This window comes from Dendrobates tinctorius, unplaced genomic scaffold, assembly GCF_039654945.1.
Source record: "Dendrobates tinctorius isolate UK_male_01 unplaced genomic scaffold, ASM3965494v1 ptg000272l, whole genome shotgun sequence".
Classification (NCBI taxonomy): domain Eukaryota; kingdom Metazoa; phylum Chordata; class Amphibia; order Anura; family Dendrobatidae; genus Dendrobates; species Dendrobates tinctorius.
In genome coordinates, this window is record NW_027361939.1 from 12,352,023 (window position 1) to 12,373,919 (window position 21,897).

The window sequence follows — 21,897 nt, forward strand, 5'->3', positions numbered from 1 at the left end:
CTGCCTCTTTATACAGCAAACGGGTCAAGAGAACCAGCATCCCATGTGTCATTTGGGTTCACAAATCCTTACTTATCAGAAACGTGTTAGAAATGAACAGGAAAGTTCTAAGTTTTTGACAAAATCTCTTCGGAAAAGAGGAGCCCGCTGCCCCGTGTGAGTATCGAACTCACGACCTTCAGATTATGAGACTGACGCGCTACCTACTGCGCTAACGAGGTAAGATGCACGTGCCAATCTGCAGACGTTTCTTGTGCAAGCCCCCGAGCTGATTTTTTTCAATAGATACCTCAGTGTGTAGCTATCCATTCCCATATGGTCTAGCGGTTAGGATTCCTGGTTTTCACCCAGGCGGCCCGGGTTCGACTCCCGGTATGGGAACGCACCTTTTACTGTACTACTGCCAACAATCAAAGACAGAAATGTATTTTCCAGACAATAATATTTCAGGTAGATTTTGTACTTTGCAGTCAAAAATGCTGAACATCAGGGTATTTGTGGCTCTTACTGACCTTTAGCACAAGATTTCATTTTGTTTCATAGCTTAAACCATTCTCAACTACACCTTATTACTCCAAAGCGTCAAGGGACGCAACAATCCATGTGTTCTGTCTGTCACTAAGGCTCCTGTTTCCTTTCGAATCGGAAATGTTTCAGTGAGAAAGTTCTGAGTGGGTGACACAATATCCCAAGAAAAGGGGGGAGAATAGTTCCACGTGTGAGGAAAAAACCTCATGAACTTCAGATTACCAACTGACGTGCTAAGTACCATGCTCATGTGGCAACTTTTTTCTTTTGTGATGTAAAAGCTATTTAATCAGAGCAAAAACTTCTTTTTTTTTTTTTTTTTTTTTTTTAAATTTATCTTGCTGCTTAGTGTATAACTTGTCCCATGTGGAAAAGTGGATAGGACCTAGTATCCCTGGTCGACTGGTTTACTTCCTGCTATGGGAGTGACACTCCTTTGGAACTAGTACACACATTCAAAAGCTGCCCCATGCCTTGTACGTGGAAACAGTTTAGGAACTAAATTGGTTATGTTTTGGTACTGAATCGGAAAAATCTGTGGCCCTGTAGCCAAGATGGAGACAGAATCGATTGAGAAAACGAGGGACCAGTACCCCGTCTAAGAATCGAACGTTCATCTTTCAGCTTATGACACTGATTTGCTTACAACTGTGTTAACGAGGCAAGCTGCGCAAATAGAACTGCAGAAGTTGCTTGTGCCAAGTAGAAAACTTATTTTTTTTCAGATTGTCACTGATAAGACAGCACATCTTTTCCCATATGGTCTAGCGGTTAGGATTCCTGGTTCTCAGCCAGGCGGGCCGGGTTCAACTCCCGGTATGGGAATGTACTTTTCTGTACTGCCACCAACATTCAAAGACAAAGGTGTTTTTCAGACAAAAGTATTTCAGGTAGAATTTGCGTTAAGCTGTCGAAAATTCTGAACGCCATCTTTTGGTCCGTTCGTTGTGATGAACTTTGGCACAAGATTTAATTTGGTTTCATAGCTCAAATCAATCTCAACTAGCCCCTTTTACAGCAAACGTGTCAAGAGAATCAACAACCCATGTGTCCTGTCTGTCATTTGGGTTCGCAAATTCTTACTTATCAGAAACATTTTAAATCTGAAAGGGAAAGTTCTAATTTGGTGACAGAATCTCTTCAGAAAAGAGGGTACCGCTTCCCCATGTGAGGATCGAACTCACGAACTTCAGAATATGAGACTGACGCGCTCGCTACTGACGGGTGTTTTTCAGACAAAAGTATTTCAGGTAGATTTTGCGCTTAGCTGTCAAACAGCTCAAATCACTCTCATCTGCCTCTTTATACAGCAAACGGGTCAAGAGAAACAGCAACCCATGTGTCCCATCTGTCATTTGGGTTCACAAATCCTTACTTATCAGAAACGTGTTAGAACTGAAAGGGAAAGTTCTAAGTTTTTGACAAAATCTCTTCGGAAAAGAGGAGCCTGCTGCCCCGTGTGAGGATCGAACTCACGACCTTCAGATTATGAGACTGACGCGGGTGTTTTTCAGACAAAAGTATTTCAGGTAGATTTTGCGCTTAGCTGTCAATCATTCTGAACACCAGCTTTTGGTTACATTCATTGTGACGACCTTTGGCACAAGATTTAATTTTTTTTCATAGCTCAAATCACTCTCATCTGCCTCTTTATACAGCAAACGGGTCAAGAGAACCAGCATCCCATGTGTCATTTGGGTTCACAAATCCTTACTTATCAGAAACGTGTTAGAAATGAACAGGAAAGTTCTAAGTTTTTGACAAAATCTCTTCGGAAAAGAGGAGCCCGCTGCCCCGTGTGAGTATCGAACTCACGACCTTCAGATTATGAGACTGACGCGCTACCTACTGCGCTAACGAGGTAAGATGCACGTGCCAATCTGCAGACGTTTCTTGTGCAAGCCCCCGAGCTGATTTTTTTCAATAGATACCTCAGTGTGTAGCTATCCATTCCCATATGGTCTAGCGGTTAGGATTCCTGGTTTTCACCCACGCGGCCCGGGTTCGACTCCCGGTATGGGAACGCACCTTTTACTGTACTACTGCCAACAATCAAAGACAGAAATGTATTTTCCAGACAATAATATTTCAGGTAGATTTTGTACTTTGCAGTCAAAAATGCTGAACATCAGGGTATTTGTGGCTCTTACTGACCTTTAGCACAAGATTTCATTTTGTTTCATAGCTTAAACCATTCTCAACTACACCTTATTACTCCAAAGCGTCAAGGGACGCAACAATCCATGTGTTCTGTCTGTCACTAAGGCTCCTGTTTCCTTTCGAATCGGAAATGTTTCAGTGAGAAAGTTCTGAGTGGGTGACACAATATCCCAAGAAAAGGGGGGAGAATAGTTCCACGTGTGAGGAAAAAACCTCATGAACTTCAGATTACCAACTGACGTGCTAAGTACCATGCTCATGTGGCAACTTTTTTCTTTTGTGATGTAAAAGCTATTTAATCAGAGCAAAAACTTCTTTTTTTTTTTTTTTAAATTTATCTTGCTGCTTAGTGTATAACTTGTCCCACGTGGAAAAGTGGATAGGACCTAGTATCCCTGGTCGACTGGTTTACTTCCTGCTATGGGAGTGACACTCCTTTGGAACTAGTACACACATTCAAAAGCTGCCCCATGCCTTGTACGTGGAAACAGTTTAGGAACTAAATTGGTTATGTTTTGGTACTGAATCGGAAAAATCTGTGGCCCTGTAGCCAAGATGGAGACAGAATCGATTGAGAAAACGAGGGACCAGTACCCCGTCTAAGAATCGAACGTTCATCTTTCAGCTTATGACACTGATTTGCTTACAACTGTGTTAACGAGGCAAGCTGCGCAAATAGAACTGCAGAAGTTGCTTGTGCCAAGTAGAAAACTTATTTTTTTTCAGATTGTCACTGATAAGACAGCACATCTTTTCCCATATGGTCTAGCGGTTAGGATTCCTGGTTCTCAGCCAGGCGGGCCGGGTTCAACTCCCGGTATGGGAATGTACTTTTCTGTACTGCCACCAACATTCAAAGACAAAGGTGTTTTTCAGACAAAAGTATTTCAGGTAGAATTTGCGTTAAGCTGTCGAAAATTCTGAACGCCATCTTTTGGTCCGTTCGTTGTGATGAACTTTGGCACAAGATTTAATTTGGTTTCATAGCTCAAATCAATCTCAACTAGCCCCTTTTACAGCAAACGTGTCAAGAGAATCAACAACCCATGTGTCCTGTCTGTCATTTGGGTTCGCAAATTCTTACTTATCAGAAACATTTTAAATCTGAAAGGGAAAGTTCTAATTTGGTGACAGAATCTCTTCAGAAAAGAGGGTACCGCTTCCCCATGTGAGGATCGAACTCACGAACTTCAGAATATGAGACTGACGCGCTCGCTACTGACGGGTGTTTTTCAGACAAAAGTATTTCAGGTAGATTTTGCGCTTAGCTGTCAAACAGCTCAAATCACTCTCATCTGCCTCTTTATACAGCAAACGGGTCAAGAGAAACAGCAACCCATGTGTCCCATCTGTCATTTGGGTTCACAAATCCTTACTTATCAGAAACGTGTTAGAACTGAAAGGGAAAGTTCTAAGTTTTTGACAAAATCTCTTCGGAAAAGAGGAGCCTGCTGCCCCGTGTGAGGATCGAACTCACGACCTTCAGATTATGAGACTGACGCAGGTGTTTTTCAGACAAAAGTATTTCAGGTAGATTTTGCGCTTAGCTGTCAATCATTCTGAACACCAGCTTTTGGTTACATTCATTGTGACGACCTTTGGCACAAGATTTAATTTTTTTTCATAGCTCAAATCACTCTCATCTGCCTCTTTATACAGCAAACGGGTCAAGAGAACCAGCATCCCATGTGTCATTTGGGTTCACAAATCCTTACTTATCAGAAACGTGTTAGAAATGAACAGGAAAGTTCTAAGTTTTTGACAAAATCTCTTCGGAAAAGAGGAGCCCGCTGCCCCGTGTGAGTATCGAACTCACGAACTTCAGAATATGAGACTGACGCGCTCGCTACTGACGGGTGTTTTTCAGACAAAAGTATTTCAGGTAGATTTTGCGCTTAGCTGTCAAACAGCTCAAATCACTCTCATCTGCCTCTTTATACAGCAAACGGGTCAAGAGAAACAGCAACCCATGTGTCCCATCTGTCATTTGGGTTCACAAATCCTTACTTATCAGAAACGTGTTAGAACTGAAAGGGAAAGTTCTAAGTTTTTGACAAAATCTCTTCGGAAAAGAGGAGCCTGCTGCCCCGTGTGAGGATCGAACTTACGACCTTCAGATTATGAGACTGACGCGGGTGTTTTTCAGACAAAAGTATTTCAGGTAGATTTTGCGCTTAGCTGTCAATCATTCTGAACACCAGCTTTTGGTTACATTCATTGTGACGACCTTTGGCACAAGATTTAATTTTTTTTCATAGCTCAAATCACTCTCATCTGCCTCTTTATACAGCAAACGGGTCAAGAGAACCAGCATCCCATGTGTCATTTGGGTTCACAAATCCTTACTTATCAGAAACGTGTTAGAAATGAACAGGAAAGTTCTAAGTTTTTGACAAAATCTCTTCGGAAAAGAGGAGCCCGCTGCCCCGTGTGAGTATCGAACTCACGACCTTCAGATTATGAGACTGACGCGCTACCTACTGCGCTAACGAGGTAAGATGCACGTGCCAATCTGCAGACGTTTCTTGTGCAAGCCCCCGAGCTGATTTTTTTCAATAGATACCTCAGTGTGTAGCTATCCATTCCCATATGGTCTAGCGGTTAGGATTCCTGGTTTTCACCCAGGCGGCCCGGGTTCGACTCCCGGTATGGGAACGCACCTTTTACTGTACTACTGCCAACAATCAAAGACAGAAATGTATTTTCCAGACAATAATATTTCAGGTAGATTTTGTACTTTGCAGTCAAAAATGCTGAACATCAGGGTATTTGTGGCTCTTACTGACCTTTAGCACAAGATTTCATTTTGTTTCATAGCTTAAACCATTCTCAACTACACCTTATTACTCCAAAGCGTCAAGGGACGCAACAATCCATGTGTTCTGTCTGTCACTAAGGCTCCTGTTTCCTTTCGAATCGGAAATGTTTCAGTGAGAAAGTTCTGAGTGGGTGACACAATATCCCAAGAAAAGGGGGGAGAATAGTTCCACGTGTGAGGAAAAAACCTCATGAACTTCAGATTACCAACTGACGTGCTAAGTACCATGCTCATGTGGCAACTTTTTTCTTTTGTGATGTAAAAGCTATTTAATCAGAGCAAAAACTTATTTTTTTTTTTTTTTTTTTTTTAAATTTATCTTGCTGCTTAGTGTATAACTTGTCCCACGTGGAAAAGTGGATAGGACCTAGTATCCCTGGTCGACTGGTTTACTTCCTGCTATGGGAGTGACACTCCTTTGGAACTAGTACACACATTCAAAAGCTGCCCCATGCCTTGTACGTGGAAACAGTTTAGGAACTAAATTGGTTATGTTTTGGTACTGAATCGGAAAAATCTGTGGCCCTGTAGCCAAGATGGAGACAGAATCGATTGAGAAAACGAGGGACCAGTACCCCGTCTAAGAATCGAACGTTCATCTTTCAGCTTATGACACTGATTTGCTTACAACTGTGTTAACGAGGCAAGCTGCGCAAATAGAACTGCAGAAGTTGCTTGTGCCAAGTAGAAAACTTATTTTTTTTCAGATTGTCACTGATAAGACAGCACATCTTTTCCCATATGGTCTAGCGGTTAGGATTCCTGGTTCTCAGCCAGGCGGGCCGGGTTCAACTCCCGGTATGGGAATGTACTTTTCTGTACTGCCACCAACATTCAAAGACAAAGGTGTTTTTCAGACAAAAGTATTTCAGGTAGAATTTGCGTTAAGCTGTCAAAAATTCTGAACGCCATCTTTTGGTCCGTTCGTTGTGATGAACTTTGGCACAAGATTTAATTTGGTTTCATAGCTCAAATCAATCTCAACTAGCCCCTTTTACAGCAAACGTGTCAAGAGAATCAACAACCCATGTGTCCTGTCTGTCATTTGGGTTCGCAAATTCTTACTTATCAGAAACATTTTAAATCTGAAAGGGAAAGTTCTAATTTGGTGACAGAATCTCTTCAGAAAAGAGGGTACCGCTTCCCCATGTGAGGATCGAACTCACGAACTTCAGAATATGAGACTGACGCGCTCGCTACTGACGGGTGTTTTTCAGACAAAAGTATTTCAGGTAGATTTTGCGCTTAGCTGTCAAACAGCTCAAATCACTCTCATCTGCCTCTTTATACAGCAAACGGGTCAAGAGAAACAGCAACCCATGTGTCCCATCTGTCATTTGGGTTCACAAATCCTTACTTATCAGAAACGTGTTAGAACTGAAAGGGAAAGTTCTAAGTTTTTGACAAAATCTCTTCGGAAAAGAGGAGCCTGCTGCCCCGTGTGAGGATCGAACTCACGACCTTCAGATTATGAGACTGACGCGGGTGTTTTTCAGACAAAAGTATTTCAGGTAGATTTTGCGCTTAGCTGTCAATCATTCTGAACACCAGCTTTTGGTTACATTCATTGTGACGACCTTTGGCACAAGATTTAATTTTTTTTCATAGCTCAAATCACTCTCATCTGCCTCTTTATACAGCAAACGGGTCAAGAGAACCAGCATCCCATGTGTCATTTGGGTTCACAAATCCTTACTTATCAGAAACGTGTTAGAAATGAACAGGAAAGTTCTAAGTTTTTGACAAAATCTCTTCGGAAAAGAGGAGCCCGCTGCCCCGTGTGAGTATCGAACTCACGAACTTCAGAATATGAGACTGACGCGCTCGCTACTGACGGGTGTTTTTCAGACAAAAGTATTTCAGGTAGATTTTGCGCTTAGCTGTCAAACAGCTCAAATCACTCTCATCTGCCTCTTTATACAGCAAACGGGTCAAGAGAAACAGCAACCCATGTGTCCCATCTGTCATTTGGGTTCACAAATCCTTACTTATCAGAAACGTGTTAGAACTGAAAGGGAAAGTTCTAAGTTTTTGACAAAATCTCTTCGGAAAAGAGGAGCCTGCTGCCCCGTGTGAGGATCGAACTTACGACCTTCAGATTATGAGACTGACGCGGGTGTTTTTCAGACAAAAGTATTTCAGGTAGATTTTGCGCTTAGCTGTCAATCATTCTGAACACCAGCTTTTGGTTACATTCATTGTGACGACCTTTGGCACAAGATTTAATTTTTTTTCATAGCTCAAATCACTCTCATCTGCCTCTTTATACAGCAAACGGGTCAAGAGAACCAGCATCCCATGTGTCATTTGGGTTCACAAATCCTTACTTATCAGAAACGTGTTAGAAATGAACAGGAAAGTTCTAAGTTTTTGACAAAATCTCTTCGGAAAAGAGGAGCCCGCTGCCCCGTGTGAGTATCGAACTCACGACCTTCAGATTATGAGACTGACGCGCTACCTACTGCGCTAACGAGGTAAGATGCACGTGCCAATCTGCAGACGTTTCTTGTGCAAGCCCCCGAGCTGATTTTTTTCAATAGATACCTCAGTGTGTAGCTATCCATTCCCATATGGTCTAGCGGTTAGGATTCCTGGTTTTCACCCTGGCGGCCCGGGTTCGACTCCCGGTATGGGAACGCACCTTTTACTGTACTACTGCCAACAATCAAAGACAGAAATGTATTTTCCAGACAATAATATTTCAGGTAGATTTTGTACTTTGCAGTCAAAAATGCTGAACATCAGGGTATTTGTGGCTCTTACTGACCTTTAGCACAAGATTTCATTTTGTTTCATAGCTTAAACCATTCTCAACTACACCTTATTACTCCAAAGCGTCAAGGGACGCAACAATCCATGTGTTCTGTCTGTCACTAAGGCTCCTGTTTCCTTTCGAATCGGAAATGTTTCAGTGAGAAAGTTCTGAGTGGGTGACACAATATCCCAAGAAAAGGGGGGAGAATAGTTCCACGTGTGAGGAAAAAACCTCATGAACTTCAGATTACCAACTGACGTGCTAAGTACCATGCTCATGTGGCAACTTTTTTCTTTTGTGATGTAAAAGCTATTTAATCAGAGCAAAAACTTCTTTTTTTTTTTTTTTTTTTTTTTTTAAATTTATCTTGCTGCTTAGTGTATAACTTGTCCCACGTGGAAAAGTGGATAGGACCTAGTATCCCTGGTCGACTGGTTTACTTCCTGCTATGGGAGTGACACTCCTTTGGAACTAGTACACACATTCAAAAGCTGCCCCATGCCTTGTACGTGGAAACAGTTTAGGAACTAAATTGGTTATGTTTTGGTACTGAATCGGAAAAATCTGTGGCCCTGTAGCCAAGATGGAGACAGAATCGATTGAGAAAACGAGGGACCAGTACCCCGTCTAAGAATCGAACGTTCATCTTTCAGCTTATGAGACTGATTTGCTTACAACTGTGTTAACGAGGCAAGCTGCGCAAATAGAACTGCAGAAGTTGCTTGTGCCAAGTAGAAAACTTATTTTTTTTCAGATTGTCACTGATAAGACAGCACATCTTTTCCCATATGGTCTAGCGGTTAGGATTCCTGGTTCTCAGCCAGGCGGGCCGGGTTCAACTCCCGGTATGGGAATGTACTTTTCTGTACTGCCACCAACATTCAAAGACAAAGGTGTTTTTCAGACAAAAGTATTTCAGGTAGAATTTGCGTTAAGCTGTCAAAAATTCTGAACGCCATCTTTTGGTCCGTTCGTTGTGATGAACTTTGGCACAAGATTTAATTTGGTTTCATAGCTCAAATCAATCTCAACTAGCCCCTTTTACAGCAAACGTGTCAAGAGAATCAACAACCCATGTGTCCTGTCTGTCATTTGGGTTCGCAAATTATTACTTATCAGAAACATTTTAAATCTGAAAGGGAAAGTTCTAATTTGGTGACAGAATCTCTTCAGAAAAGAGGGTACCGCTTCCCCATGTGAGGATCGAACTCACGAACTTCAGAATATGAGACTGACGCGCTCGCTACTGACGGGTGTTTTTCAGACAAAAGTATTTCAGGTAGATTTTGCGCTTAGCTGTCAAACAGCTCAAATCACTCTCATCTGCCTCTTTATACAGCAAACGGGTCAAGAGAAACAGCAACCCATGTGTCCCATCTGTCATTTGGGTTCACAAATCCTTACTTATCAGAAACATGTTAGAACTGAAAGGGAAAGTTCTAAGTTTTTGACAAAATCTCTTCGGAAAAGAGGAGCCTGCTGCCCCGTGTGAGGATCGAACTCACGACCTTCAGATTATGAGACTGACGCGGGTGTTTTTCAGACAAAAGTATTTCAGGTAGATTTTGCGCTTAGCTGTCAATCATTCTGAACACCAGCTTTTGGTTACATTCATTGTGACGACCTTTGGCACAAGATTTAATTTTTTTTCATAGCTCAAATCACTCTCATCTGCCTCTTTATACAGCAAACGGGTCAAGAGAACCAGCATCCCATGTGTCATTTGGGTTCACAAATCCTTACTTATCAGAAACGTGTTAGAAATGAACAGGAAAGTTCTAAGTTTTTGACAAAATCTCTTCGGAAAAGAGGAGCCCGCTGCCCCGTGTGAGTATCGAACTCACGACCTTCAGATTATGAGACTGACGCGCTACCTACTGCGCTAACGAGGTAAGATGCACGTGCCAATCTGCAGACGTTTCTTGTGCAAGCCCCCGAGCTGATTTTTTTCAATAGATACCTCAGTGTGTAGCTATCCATTCCCATATGGTCTAGCGGTTAGGATTCCTGGTTTTCACCCAGGCGGCCCGGGTTCGACTCCCGGTATGGGAACGCACCTTTTACTGTACTACTGCCAACAATCAAAGACAGAAATGTATTTTCCAGACAATAATATTTCAGGTAGATTTTGTACTTTGCAGTCAAAAATGCTGAACATCAGGGTATTTGTGGCTCTTACTGACCTTTAGCACAAGATTTCATTTTGTTTCATAGCTTAAACCATTCTCAACTACACCTTATTACTCCAAAGCGTCAAGGGACGCAACAATCCATGTGTTCTGTCTGTCACTAAGGCTCCTGTTTCCTTTCGAATCGGAAATGTTTCAGTGAGAAAGTTCTGAGTGGGTGACACAATATCCCAAGAAAAGGGGGGAGAATAGTTCCACGTGTGAGGAAAAAACCTCATGAACTTCAGATTACCAACTGACGTGCTAAGTACCATGCTCATGTGGCAACTTTTTTCTTTTGTGATGTAAAAGCTATTTAATCAGAGCAAAAACTTCTTTTTTTTTTTTTTTTTTAAATTTATCTTGCTGCTTAGTGTATAACTTGTCCCACGTGGAAAAGTGGATAGGACCTAGTATCCCTGGTCGACTGGTTTACTTCCTGCTATGGGAGTGACACTCCTTTGGAACTAGTACACACATTCAAAAGCTGCCCCATGCCTTGTACGTGGAAACAGTTTAGGAACTAAATTGGTTATGTTTTGGTACTGAATCGGAAAAATCTGTGGCCCTGTAGCCAAGATGGAGACAGAATCGATTGAGAAAACGAGGGACCAGTACCCCGTCTAAGAATCGAACGTTCATCTTTCAGCTTATGACACTGATTTGCTTACAACTGTGTTAACGAGGCAAGCTGCGCAAATAGAACTGCAGAAGTTGCTTGTGCCAAGTAGAAAACTTATTTTTTTTCAGATTGTCACTGATAAGACAGCACATCTTTTCCCATATGGTCTAGCGGTTAGGATTCCTGGTTCTCAGCCAGGCGGGCCGGGTTCAACTCCCGGTATGGGAATGTACTTTTCTGTACTGCCACCAACATTCAAAGACAAAGGTGTTTTTCAGACAAAAGTATTTCAGGTAGAATTTTCGTTAAGCTGTCGAAAATTCTGAACGCCATCTTTTGGTCCGTTCGTTGTGATGAACTTTGGCACAAGATTTAATTTGGTTTCATAGCTCAAATCAATCTCAACTAGCCCCTTTTACAGCAAACGTGTCAAGAGAATCAACAACCCATGTGTCCTGTCTGTCATTTGGGTTCGCAAATTCTTACTTATCAGAAACATTTTAAATCTGAAAGGGAAAGTTCTAATTTGGTGACAGAATCTCTTCAGAAAAGAGGGTACCGCTTCCCCATGTGAGGATCGAACTCACGAACTTCAGAATATGAGACTGACGCGCTCGCTACTGACGGGTGTTTTTCAGACAAAAGTATTTCAGGTAGATTTTGCGCTTAGCTGTCAAACAGCTCAAATCACTCTCATCTGCCTCTTTATACAGCAAACGGGTCAAGAGAAACAGCAACCCATGTGTCCCATCTGTCATTTGGGTTCACAAATCCTTACTTATCAGAAACGTGTTAGAACTGAAAGGGAAAGTTCTAAGTTTTTGACAAAATCTCTTCGGAAAAGAGGAGCCTGCTGCCCCGTGTGAGGATCGAACTCACAACCTTCAGATTATGAGACTGACGCAGGTGTTTTTCAGACAAAAGTATTTCAGGTAGATTTTGCGCTTAGCTGTCAATCATTCTGAACACCAGCTTTTGGTTACATTCATTGTGACGACCTTTGGCACAAGATTTAATTTTTTTTCATAGCTCAAATCACTCTCATCTGCCTCTTTATACAGCAAACGAGTCAAGAGAACCAGCAACCCATGTGTCATTTGGGTTCACAAATCCTTACTTATCAGAAACGTGTTAGAAATGAACAGGAAAGTTCTAAGTTTTTGACAAAATCTCTTCGGAAAAGAGGAGCCCGCTGCCCCGTGTGAGTATCGAACTCACGAACTTCAGAATATGAGACTGACGCGCTCGCTACTGACGGGTGTTTTTCAGACAAAAGTATTTCAGGTAGATTTTGCGCTTAGCTGTCAAACAGCTCAAATCACTCTCATCTGCCTCTTTATACAGCAAACGGGTCAAGAGAAACAGCAACCCATGTGTCCCATCTGTCATTTGGGTTCACAAATCCTTACTTATCAGAAACGTGTTAGAACTGAAAGGGAAAGTTCTAAGTTTTTGACAAAATCTCTTCGGAAAAGAGGAGCCTGCTGCCCCGTGTGAGGATCGAACTTACGACCTTCAGATTATGAGACTGACGCGGGTGTTTTTCAGACAAAAGTATTTCAGGTAGATTTTGCGCTTAGCTGTCAATCATTCTGAACACCAGCTTTTGGTTACATTCATTGTGACGACCTTTGGCACAAGATTTAATTTTTTTTCATAGCTCAAATCACTCTCATCTGCCTCTTTATACAGCAAACGGGTCAAGAGAACCAGCATCCCATGTGTCATTTGGGTTCACAAATCCTTACTTATCAGAAACGTGTTAGAAATGAACAGGAAAGTTCTAAGTTTTTGACAAAATCTCTTCGGAAAAGAGGAGCCCGCTGCCCCGTGTGAGTATCGAACTCACGACCTTCAGATTATGAGACTGACGCGCTACCTACTGCGCTAACGAGGTAAGATGCACGTGCCAATCTGCAGACGTTTCTTGTGCAAGCCCCCGAGCTGATTTTTTTCAATAGATACCTCAGTGTGTAGCTATCCATTCCCATATGGTCTAGCGGTTAGGATTCCTGGTTTTCACCCAGGCGGCCCGGGTTCGACTCCCGGTATGGGAACGCACCTTTTACTGTACTACTGCCAACAATCAAAGACAGAAATGTATTTTCCAGACAATAATATTTCAGGTAGATTTTGTACTTTGCAGTCAAAAATGCTGAACATCAGGGTATTTGTGGCTCTTACTGACCTTTAGCACAAGATTTCATTTTGTTTCATAGCTTAAACCATTCTCAACTACACCTTATTACTCCAAAGCGTCAAGGGACGCAACAATCCATGTGTTCTGTCTGTCACTAAGGCTCCTGTTTCCTTTCGAATCGGAAATGTTTCAGTGAGAAAGTTCTGAGTGGGTGACACAATATCCCAAGAAAAGGGGGGAGAATAGTTCCACGTGTGAGGAAAAAACCTCATGAACTTCAGATTACCAACTGACGTGCTAAGTACCATGCTCATGTGGCAACTTTTTTCTTTTGTGATGTAAAAGCTATTTAATCAGAGCAAAAACTTCTTTTTTTTTTTTTTTTTTTTAAATTTATCTTGCTGCTTAGTGTATAACTTGTCCCACGTGGAAAAGTGGATAGGACCTAGTATCCCTGGTCGACTGGTTTACTTCCTGCTATGGGAGTGACACTCCTTTGGAACTAGTACACACATTCAAAAGCTGCCCCATGCCTTGTACGTGGAAACAGTTTAGGAACTAAATTGGTTATGTTTTGGTACTGAATCGGAAAAATCTGTGGCCCTGTAGCCAAGATGGAGACAGAATCGATTGAGAAAACGAGGGACCAGTACCCCGTCTAAGAATCGAACGTTCATCTTTCAGCTTATGACACTGATTTGCTTACAACTGTGTTAACGAGGCAAGCTGCGCAAATAGAACTGCAGAAGTTGCTTGTGCCAAGTAGAAAACTTATTTTTTTTCAGATTGTCACTGATAAGACAGCACATCTTTTCCCATATGGTCTAGCGGTTAGGATTCCTGGTTCTCAGCCAGGCGGGCCGGGTTCAACTCCCGGTATGGGAATGTACTTTTCTGTACTGCCACCAACATTCAAAGACAAAGGTGTTTTTCAGACAAAAGTATTTCAGGTAGAATTTGCGTTAAGCTGTCGAAAATTCTGAACGCCATCTTTTGGTCCGTTCGTTGTGATGAACTTTGGCACAAGATTTAATTTGGTTTCATAGCTCAAATCAATCTCAACTAGCCCCTTTTACAGCAAACGTGTCAAGAGAATCAACAACCCATGTGTCCTGTCTGTCATTTGGGTTCGCAAATTCTTACTTATCAGAAACATTTTAAATCTGAAAGGGAAAGTTCTAATTTGGTGACAGAATCTCTTCAGAAAAGAGGGTACCGCTTCCCCATGTGAGGATCGAACTCACGAACTTCAGAATATGAGACTGCCGCGCTCGCTACTGACGGGTGTTTTTCAGACAAAAGTATTTCAGGTAGATTTTGCGCTTAGCTGTCAAACAGCTCAAATCACTCTCATCTGCCTCTTTATACAGCAAACGGGTCAAGAGAAACAGCAACCCATGTGTCCCATCTGTCATTTGGGTTCACAAATCCTTACTTATCAGAAACGTGTTAGAACTGAAAGGGAAAGTTCTAAGTTTTTGACAAAATCTCTTCGGAAAAGAGGAGCCTGCTGCCCCGTGTGAGGATCGAACTCACGACCTTCAGATTATGAGACTGACGCGGGTGTTTTTCAGACAAAAGTATTTCAGGTAGATTTTGCGCTTAGCTGTCAATCATTCTGAACACCAGCTTTTGGTTACATTCATTGTGACGACCTTTGGCACAAGATTTAATTTTTTTTCATAGCTCAAATCACTCTCATCTGCCTCTTTATACAGCAAACGGGTCAAGAGAACCAGCATCCCATGTGTCATTTGGGTTCACAAATCCTTACTTATCAGAAACGTGTTAGAAATGAACAGGAAAGTTCTAAGTTTTTGACAAAATCTCTTCGGAAAAGAGGAGCCCGCTGCCCCGTGTGAGTATCGAACTCACGAACTTCAGAATATGAGACTGACGCGCTCGCTACTGACGGGTGTTTTTCAGACAAAAGTATTTCAGGTAGATTTTGCGCTTAGCTGTCAAACAGCTCAAATCACTCTCATCTGCCTCTTTATACAGCAAACGGGTCAAGAGAAACAGCAACCCATGTGTCCCATCTGTCATTTGGGTTCACAAATCCTTACTTATCAGAAACGTGTTAGAACTGAAAGGGAAAGTTCTAAGTTTTTGACAAAATCTCTTCGGAAAAGAGGAGCCTGCTGCCCCGTGTGAGGATCGAACTTACGACCTTCAGATTATGAGACTGACGCGGGTGTTTTTCAGACAAAAGTATTTCAGGTATATTTTGCGCTTAGCTGTCAATCATTCTGAACACCAGCTTTTGGTTACATTCATTGTGACGACCTTTGGCACAAGATTTAATTTTTTTTCATAGCTCAAATCACTCTCATCTGCCTCTTTATACAGCAAACGGGTCAAGAGAACCAGCATCCCATGTGTCATTTGGGTTCACAAATCCTTACTTATCAGAAACGTGTTAGAAATGAACAGGAAAGTTCTAAGTTTTTGACAAAATCTCTTCGGAAAAGAGGAGCCCGCTGCCCCGTGTGAGTATCGAACTCACGAACTTCAGAATATGAGACTGACGCGCTCGCTACTGACGGGTGTTTTTCAGACAAAAGTATTTCAGGTAGATTTTGCGCTTAGCTGTCAAACAGCTCAAATCACTCTCATCTGCCTCTTTATACAGCAAACGGGTCAAGAGAAACAGCAACCCATGTGTCCCATCTGTCATTTGGGTTCACAAATCCTTACTTATCAGAAACGTGTTAGAACTGAAAGGGAAAGTTCTAAGTTTTTGACAAAATCTCTTCGGAAAAGAGGAGCCTGCTGCCCCGTGTGAGGATCGAACTTACGACCTTCAGATTATGAGACTGACGCGGGTGTTTTTCAGACAAAAGTATTTCAGGTAGATTTTGCGCTTAGCTGTCAATCATTCTGAACACCAGCTTTTGGTTACATTCATTGTGACGACCTTTGGCACAAGATTTAATTTTTTTTCATAGCTCAAATCACTCTCATCTGCCTCTTTATACAGCAAACGGGTCAAGAGAACCAGCATCCCATGTGTCATTTGGGTTCACAAATCCTTACTTATCAGAAACGTGTTAGAAATGAACAGGAAAGTTCTAAGTTTTTGACAAAATCTCTTCGGAAAAGAGGAGCCCGCTGCCCCGTGTGAGTATCGAACTCACGACCTTCAGATTATGAGACTGACGCGCTACCTACTGCGCTAACGAGGTAAGATGCACGTGCCAATCTGCAGACGTTTCTTGTGCAAGCCCCCGAGCTGATTTTTTTCAATAGATACCTCAGTGTGTAGCTATCCATTCCCATATGGTCTAGCGGTTAGGATTCCTGGTTTTCACCCAGGCGGCCCGGTTTCGACTCCCGGTATGGGAACGCACCTTTTACTGTACTACTGCCAACAATCAAAGACAGAAATGTATTTTCCAGACAATAATATTTCAGGTAGATTTTGTACTTTGCAGTCAAAAATGCTGAACATCAGGGTATTTGTGGCTCTTACTGACCTTTAGCACAAGATTTCATTTTGTTTCATAGCTTAAACCATTCTCAACTACACCTTATTACTCCAAAGCGTCAAGGGACGCAACAATCCATGTGTTCTGTCTGTCACTAAGGCTCCTGTTTCCTTTCGAATCGGAAATGTTTCAGTGAGAAAGTTCTGAGTGGGTGACACAATATCCCAAGAAAAGGGGGGAGAATAGTTCCACGTGTGAGGAAAAAACCTCATGAACTTCAGATTACCAACTGACGTGCTAAGTACCATGCTCATGTGGCAACTTTTTTCTTTTGTGATGTAAAAGCTATTTAATCAGAGCAAAAACTTCTTTTTTTTTTTTTTTTTTTTTTTTTAAATTTATCTTGCTGCTTAGTGTATAACTTGTCCCACGTGGAAAAGTGGATAGGACCTAGTATCCCTGGTCGACTGGTTTACTTCCTGCTATGGGAGTGACACTCCTTTGGAACTAGTACACACATTCAAAAGCTGCCCCATGCCTTGTACGTGGAAACAGTTTAGGAACTAAATTGGTTATGTTTTGGTACTGAATCGGAAAAATCTGTGGCCCTGTAGCCAAGATGGAGACAGAATCGATTGAGAAAACGAGGGACCAGTACCCCGTCTAAGAATCGAACGTTCATCTTTCAGCTTATGAGACTGATTTGCTTACAACTGTGTTAACGAGGCAAGCTGCGCAAATAGAACTGCAGAAGTTGCTTGTGCCAAGTAGAAAACTTATTTTTTTTCAGATTGTCACTGATAAGACAGCACATCTTTTCCCATATGGTCTAGCGGTTAGGATTCCTGGTTCTCAGCCAGGCGGGCCGGGTTCAACTCCCGGTATGGGAATGTACTTTTCTGTACTGCCACCAACATTCAAAGACAAAGGTGTTTTTCAGACAAAAGTATTTCAGGTAGAATTTGCGTTAAGCTGTCGAAAATTCTGAACGCCATCTTTTGGTCCGTTCGTTGTGATGAACTTTGGCACAAGATTTAATTTGGTTTCATAGCTCAAATCAATCTCAACTAGCCCCTTTTACAGCAAACGTGTCAAGAGAATCAACAACCCATGTGTCCTGTCTGTCATTTGGGTTCGCAAATTCTTACTTATCAGAAACATTTTAAATCTGAAAGGGAAAGTTCTAATTTGGTGACAGAATCTCTTCAGAAAAGAGGGTACCGCTTCCCCATGTGAGGATCGAACTCACGAACTTCAGAATATGAGACTGACGCGCTCGCTACTGACGGGTGTTTTTCAGACAAAAGTATTTCAGGTAGATTTTGCGCTTAGCTGTCAAACAGCTCAAATCACTCTCATCTGCCTCTTTATACAGCAAACGGGTCAAGAGAAACAGCAACCCATGTGTCCCATCTGTCATTTGGGTTCACAAATCCTTACTTATCAGAAACGTGTTAGAACTGAAAGGGAAAGTTCTAAGTTTTTGACAAAATCTCTTCGGAAAAGAGGAGCCTGCTGCCCCGTGTGAGGATCGAACTCACGACCTTCAGATTATGAGACTGACGCGGGTGTTTTTCAGACAAAAGTATTTCAGGTAGATTTTGCGCTTAGCTGTCAATCATTCTGAACACCAGCTTTTGGTTACATTCATTGTGACGACCTTTGGCACAAGATTTAATTTTTTTTCATAGCTCAAATCACTCTCATCTGCCTCTTTATACAGCAAACGGGTCAAGAGAACCAGCATCCCATGTGTCATTTGGGTTCACAAATCCTTACTTATCAGAAACGTGTTAGAAATGAACAGGAAAGTTCTAAGTTTTTGACAAAATCTCTTCGGAAAAGAGGAGCCCGCTGCCCCGTGTGAGTATCGAACTCACGACCTTCAGATTATGAGACTGACGCGCTACCTACTGCGCTAACGAGGTAAGATGCACGTGCCAATCTGCAGACGTTTCTTGTGCAAGCCCCCGAGCTGATTTTTTTCAATAGATACCTCAGTGTGTAGCTATCCATTCCCATATGGTCTAGCGGTTAGGATTCCTGGTTTTCACCCAGGCGGCCCGGGTTCGACTCCCGGTATGGGAACGCACCTTTTACTGTACTACTGCCAACAATCAAAGACAGAAATGTATTTTCCAGACAATAATATTTCAGGTAGATTTTGTACTTTGCAGTCAAAAATGCTGAACATCAGGGTATTTGTGGCTCTTACTGACCTTTAGCACAAGATTTCATTTTGTTTCATAGCTTAAACCATTCTCAACTACACCTTATTACTCCAAAGCGTCAAGGGACGCAACAATCCATGTGTTCTGTCTGTCACTAAGGCTCCTGTTTCCTTTCGAATCGGAAATGTTTCAGTGAGAAAGTTCTGAGTGGGTGACACAATATCCCAAGAAAAGGGGGGAGAATAGTTCCACGTGTGAGGAAAAAACCTCATGAACTTCAGATTACCAACTGACGTGCTAAGTACCATGCTCATGTGGCAACTTTTTTCTTTTGTGATGTAAAAGCTATTTAATCAGAGCAAAAACTTCTTTTTTTTTTTTTTTAAATTTATCTTGCTGCTTAGTGTATAACTTGTCCCACGTGGAAAAGTGGATAGGACCTAGTATCCCTGGTCGACTAGTTTACTTCCTGCTATGGGAGTGACACTCCTTTGGAACTAGTACACACATTCAAAAGCTGCCCCATGCCTTGTACGTGGAAACAGTTTAGGAACTAAATTGGTTATGTTTTGGTACTGAATCGGAAAAATCTGTGGCCCTGTAGCCAAGATGGAGACAGAATCGATTGAGAAAACGAGGGACCAGTACCCCGTCTAAGAATCGAACGTTCATCTTTCAGCTTATGAGACTGATTTGCTTACAACTGTGTTAACGAGGCAAGCTGCGCAAATAGAACTGCAGAAGTTGCTTGTGCCAAGTAGAAAACTTATTTTTTTTCAGATTGTCACTGATAAGACAGCACATCTTTTCCCATATGGTCTAGCGGTTAGGATTCCTGGTTCTCAGCCAGGCGGGCCGGGTTCAACTCCCGGTATGGGAATGTACTTTTCTGTACTGCCACCAACATTCAAAGACAAAGGTGTTTTTCAGACAAAAGTATTTCAGGTAGAATTTGCGTTAAGCTGTCGAAAATTCTGAACGCCATCTTTTGGTCCGTTCGTTGTGATGAACTTTGGCACAAGATTTAATTTGGTTTCATAGCTCAAATCAATCTCAACTAGCCCCTTTTACAGCAAACGTGTCAAGAGAATCAACAACCCATGTGTCCTGTCTGTCATTTGGGTTCGCAAATTCTTACTTATCAGAAACATTTTAAATCTGAAAGGGAAAGTTCTAATTTGGTGACAGAATCTCTTCAGAAAAGAGGGTACCGCTTCCCCATGTGAGGATCGAACTCACGAACTTCAGAATATGAGACTGACGCGCTCGCTACTGACGGGTGTTTTTCAGACAAAAGTATTTCAGGTAGATTTTGCGCTTAGCTGTCAAACAGCTCAAATCACTCTCATCTGCCTCTTTATACAGCAAACGGGTCAAGAGAAACAGCAACCCATGTGTCCCATCTGTCATTTGGGTTCACAAATCCTTACTTATCAGAAACGTGTTAGAACTGAAAGGGAAAGTTCTAAGTTTTTGACAAAATCTCTTCGGAAAAGAGGAGCCTGCTGCCCCGTGTGAGGATCGAACTCACGACCTTCAGATTATGAGACTGACGCAGGTGTTTTTCAGACAAAAGTATTTCAGGTAGATTTTGCGCTTAGCTGTCAATCATTCTGAACACCAGCTTTTGGTTACATTCATTGTGACGACCTTTGGCACAAGATTTAATTTTTTTTCATAGCTCAAATCACTCTCATCTGCCTCTTTATACAGCAAACGGGTCAAGAGAACCAGCATCCCATGTGTCATTTGGGTTCACAAATCCTTACTTATCAGAAACGTGTTAGAAATGAACAGGAAAGTTCTAAGTTTTTGACAAAATCTCTTCGGAAAAGAGGAGCCCGCTGCCCCGTGTGAGTATCGAACTCACGACCTTCAGATTATGAGACTGACGCGCTACCTACTGCGCTAACGAGGTAAGATGCACGTGCCAATCTGCAGACGTTTCTTGTGCAAGCCCCCGAGCTGATTTTTTTCAATAGATACCTCAGTGTGTAGCTATCCATTCCCATATGGTCTAGCGGTTAGGATTCCTGGTTTTCACCCAGGCGGCCCGGGTTCGACTCCCGGTATGGGAACGCACCTTTTACTGTACTACTGCCAACAATCAAAGACAGAAATGTATTTTCCAGACAATAATATTTCAGGTAGATTTTGTACTTTGCAGTCAAAAATGCTGAACATCAGGGTATTTGTGGCTCTTACTGACCTTTAGCACAAGATTTCATTTTGTTTCATAGCTTAAACCATTCTCAACTACACCTTATTACTCCAAAGCGTCAAGGGACGCAACAATCCATGTGTTCTGTCTGTCACTAAGGCTCCTGTTTCCTTTCGAATCGGAAATGTTTCAGTGAGAAAGTTCTGAGTGGGTGACACAATATCCCAAGAAAAGGGGGGAGAATAGTTCCACGTGTGAGGAAAAAACCTCATGAACTTCAGATTACCAACTGACGTGCTAAGTACCATGCTCATGTGGCAACTTTTTTCTTTTGTGATGTAAAAGCTATTTAATCAGAGCAAAAACTTCTTTTTTTTTTTTTTTAAATTTATCTTGCTGCTTAGTGTATAACTTGTCCCACGTGGAAAAGTGGATAGGACCTAGTATCCCTGGTCGACTGGTTTACTTCCTGCTATGGGAGTGACACTCCTTTGGAACTAGTACACACATTCAAAAGCTGCCCCATGCCTTGTACGTGGAAACAGTTTAGGAACTAAATTGGTTATGTTTTGGTACTGAATCGGAAAAATCTGTGGCCCTGTAGCCAAGATGGAGACAGAATCGATTGAGAAAACGAGGGACCAGTACCCCGTCTAAGAATCGAACGTTCATCTTTCAGCTTATGAGACTGATTTGCTTACAACTGTGTTAACGAGGCAAGCTGCGCAAATAGAACTGCAGAAGTTGCTTGTGCCAAGTAGAAAACTTATTTTTTTTCAGATTGTCACTGATAAGACAGCACATCTTTTCCCATATGGTCTAGCGGTTAGGATTCCTGGTTCTCAGCCAGGCGGGCCGGGTTCAACTCCCGGTATGGGAATGTACTTTTCTGTACTGCCACCAACATTCAAAGACAAAGGTGTTTTTCAGACAAAAGTATTTCAGG

The 21,897-nt window shown here is 42.1% G+C and overlaps 18 non-coding genes across 18 annotated transcripts; 9 read left to right on the forward strand and 9 right to left on the reverse strand.

Moving 5' to 3' along the window:
• Positions 1 to 148: 148 nt before the first annotated feature.
• TRNAM-CAU (transfer RNA methionine (anticodon CAU)) lies at positions 149 to 221 on the reverse strand. The gene has a single exon. It is a non-coding gene; the product is annotated as a tRNA-Met (tRNA).
• Positions 222 to 309: 88 nt separating this feature from the next.
• TRNAE-UUC (transfer RNA glutamic acid (anticodon UUC)) lies at positions 310 to 381 on the forward strand. The gene has a single exon. It is a non-coding gene; the product is annotated as a tRNA-Glu (tRNA).
• Positions 382 to 2,318: 1,937 nt separating this feature from the next.
• On the reverse strand, positions 2,319 to 2,391 carry TRNAM-CAU (transfer RNA methionine (anticodon CAU)). Its single transcript has one exon. It is a non-coding gene; the product is annotated as a tRNA-Met (tRNA).
• Positions 2,392 to 2,479: 88 nt separating this feature from the next.
• On the forward strand, positions 2,480 to 2,551 carry TRNAE-UUC (transfer RNA glutamic acid (anticodon UUC)). Its single transcript has one exon. It is a non-coding gene; the product is annotated as a tRNA-Glu (tRNA).
• Positions 2,552 to 5,110: 2,559 nt separating this feature from the next.
• Positions 5,111 to 5,183, reverse strand: TRNAM-CAU (transfer RNA methionine (anticodon CAU)). Its single transcript has one exon. It is a non-coding gene; the product is annotated as a tRNA-Met (tRNA).
• An 88-nt stretch (positions 5,184 to 5,271) lies between these two features.
• On the forward strand, positions 5,272 to 5,343 carry TRNAE-UUC (transfer RNA glutamic acid (anticodon UUC)). Its single transcript has one exon. It is a non-coding gene; the product is annotated as a tRNA-Glu (tRNA).
• Positions 5,344 to 7,909: 2,566 nt separating this feature from the next.
• TRNAM-CAU (transfer RNA methionine (anticodon CAU)) lies at positions 7,910 to 7,982 on the reverse strand. Its single transcript has one exon. It is a non-coding gene; the product is annotated as a tRNA-Met (tRNA).
• An 88-nt stretch (positions 7,983 to 8,070) lies between these two features.
• TRNAE-UUC (transfer RNA glutamic acid (anticodon UUC)) lies at positions 8,071 to 8,142 on the forward strand. Its single transcript has one exon. It is a non-coding gene; the product is annotated as a tRNA-Glu (tRNA).
• A 1,938-nt stretch (positions 8,143 to 10,080) lies between these two features.
• On the reverse strand, positions 10,081 to 10,153 carry TRNAM-CAU (transfer RNA methionine (anticodon CAU)). The gene has a single exon. It is a non-coding gene; the product is annotated as a tRNA-Met (tRNA).
• An 88-nt stretch (positions 10,154 to 10,241) lies between these two features.
• On the forward strand, positions 10,242 to 10,313 carry TRNAE-UUC (transfer RNA glutamic acid (anticodon UUC)). The gene has a single exon. It is a non-coding gene; the product is annotated as a tRNA-Glu (tRNA).
• A 2,562-nt stretch (positions 10,314 to 12,875) lies between these two features.
• On the reverse strand, positions 12,876 to 12,948 carry TRNAM-CAU (transfer RNA methionine (anticodon CAU)). Its single transcript has one exon. It is a non-coding gene; the product is annotated as a tRNA-Met (tRNA).
• Positions 12,949 to 13,036: 88 nt separating this feature from the next.
• On the forward strand, positions 13,037 to 13,108 carry TRNAE-UUC (transfer RNA glutamic acid (anticodon UUC)). The gene has a single exon. It is a non-coding gene; the product is annotated as a tRNA-Glu (tRNA).
• Positions 13,109 to 16,303: 3,195 nt separating this feature from the next.
• TRNAM-CAU (transfer RNA methionine (anticodon CAU)) lies at positions 16,304 to 16,376 on the reverse strand. Its single transcript has one exon. It is a non-coding gene; the product is annotated as a tRNA-Met (tRNA).
• Positions 16,377 to 16,464: 88 nt separating this feature from the next.
• On the forward strand, positions 16,465 to 16,536 carry TRNAE-UUC (transfer RNA glutamic acid (anticodon UUC)). The gene has a single exon. It is a non-coding gene; the product is annotated as a tRNA-Glu (tRNA).
• Positions 16,537 to 18,474: 1,938 nt separating this feature from the next.
• TRNAM-CAU (transfer RNA methionine (anticodon CAU)) lies at positions 18,475 to 18,547 on the reverse strand. The gene has a single exon. It is a non-coding gene; the product is annotated as a tRNA-Met (tRNA).
• An 88-nt stretch (positions 18,548 to 18,635) lies between these two features.
• Positions 18,636 to 18,707, forward strand: TRNAE-UUC (transfer RNA glutamic acid (anticodon UUC)). The gene has a single exon. It is a non-coding gene; the product is annotated as a tRNA-Glu (tRNA).
• Positions 18,708 to 20,635: 1,928 nt separating this feature from the next.
• Positions 20,636 to 20,708, reverse strand: TRNAM-CAU (transfer RNA methionine (anticodon CAU)). The gene has a single exon. It is a non-coding gene; the product is annotated as a tRNA-Met (tRNA).
• An 88-nt stretch (positions 20,709 to 20,796) lies between these two features.
• On the forward strand, positions 20,797 to 20,868 carry TRNAE-UUC (transfer RNA glutamic acid (anticodon UUC)). Its single transcript has one exon. It is a non-coding gene; the product is annotated as a tRNA-Glu (tRNA).
• Positions 20,869 to 21,897: the final 1,029 nt, after the last annotated feature.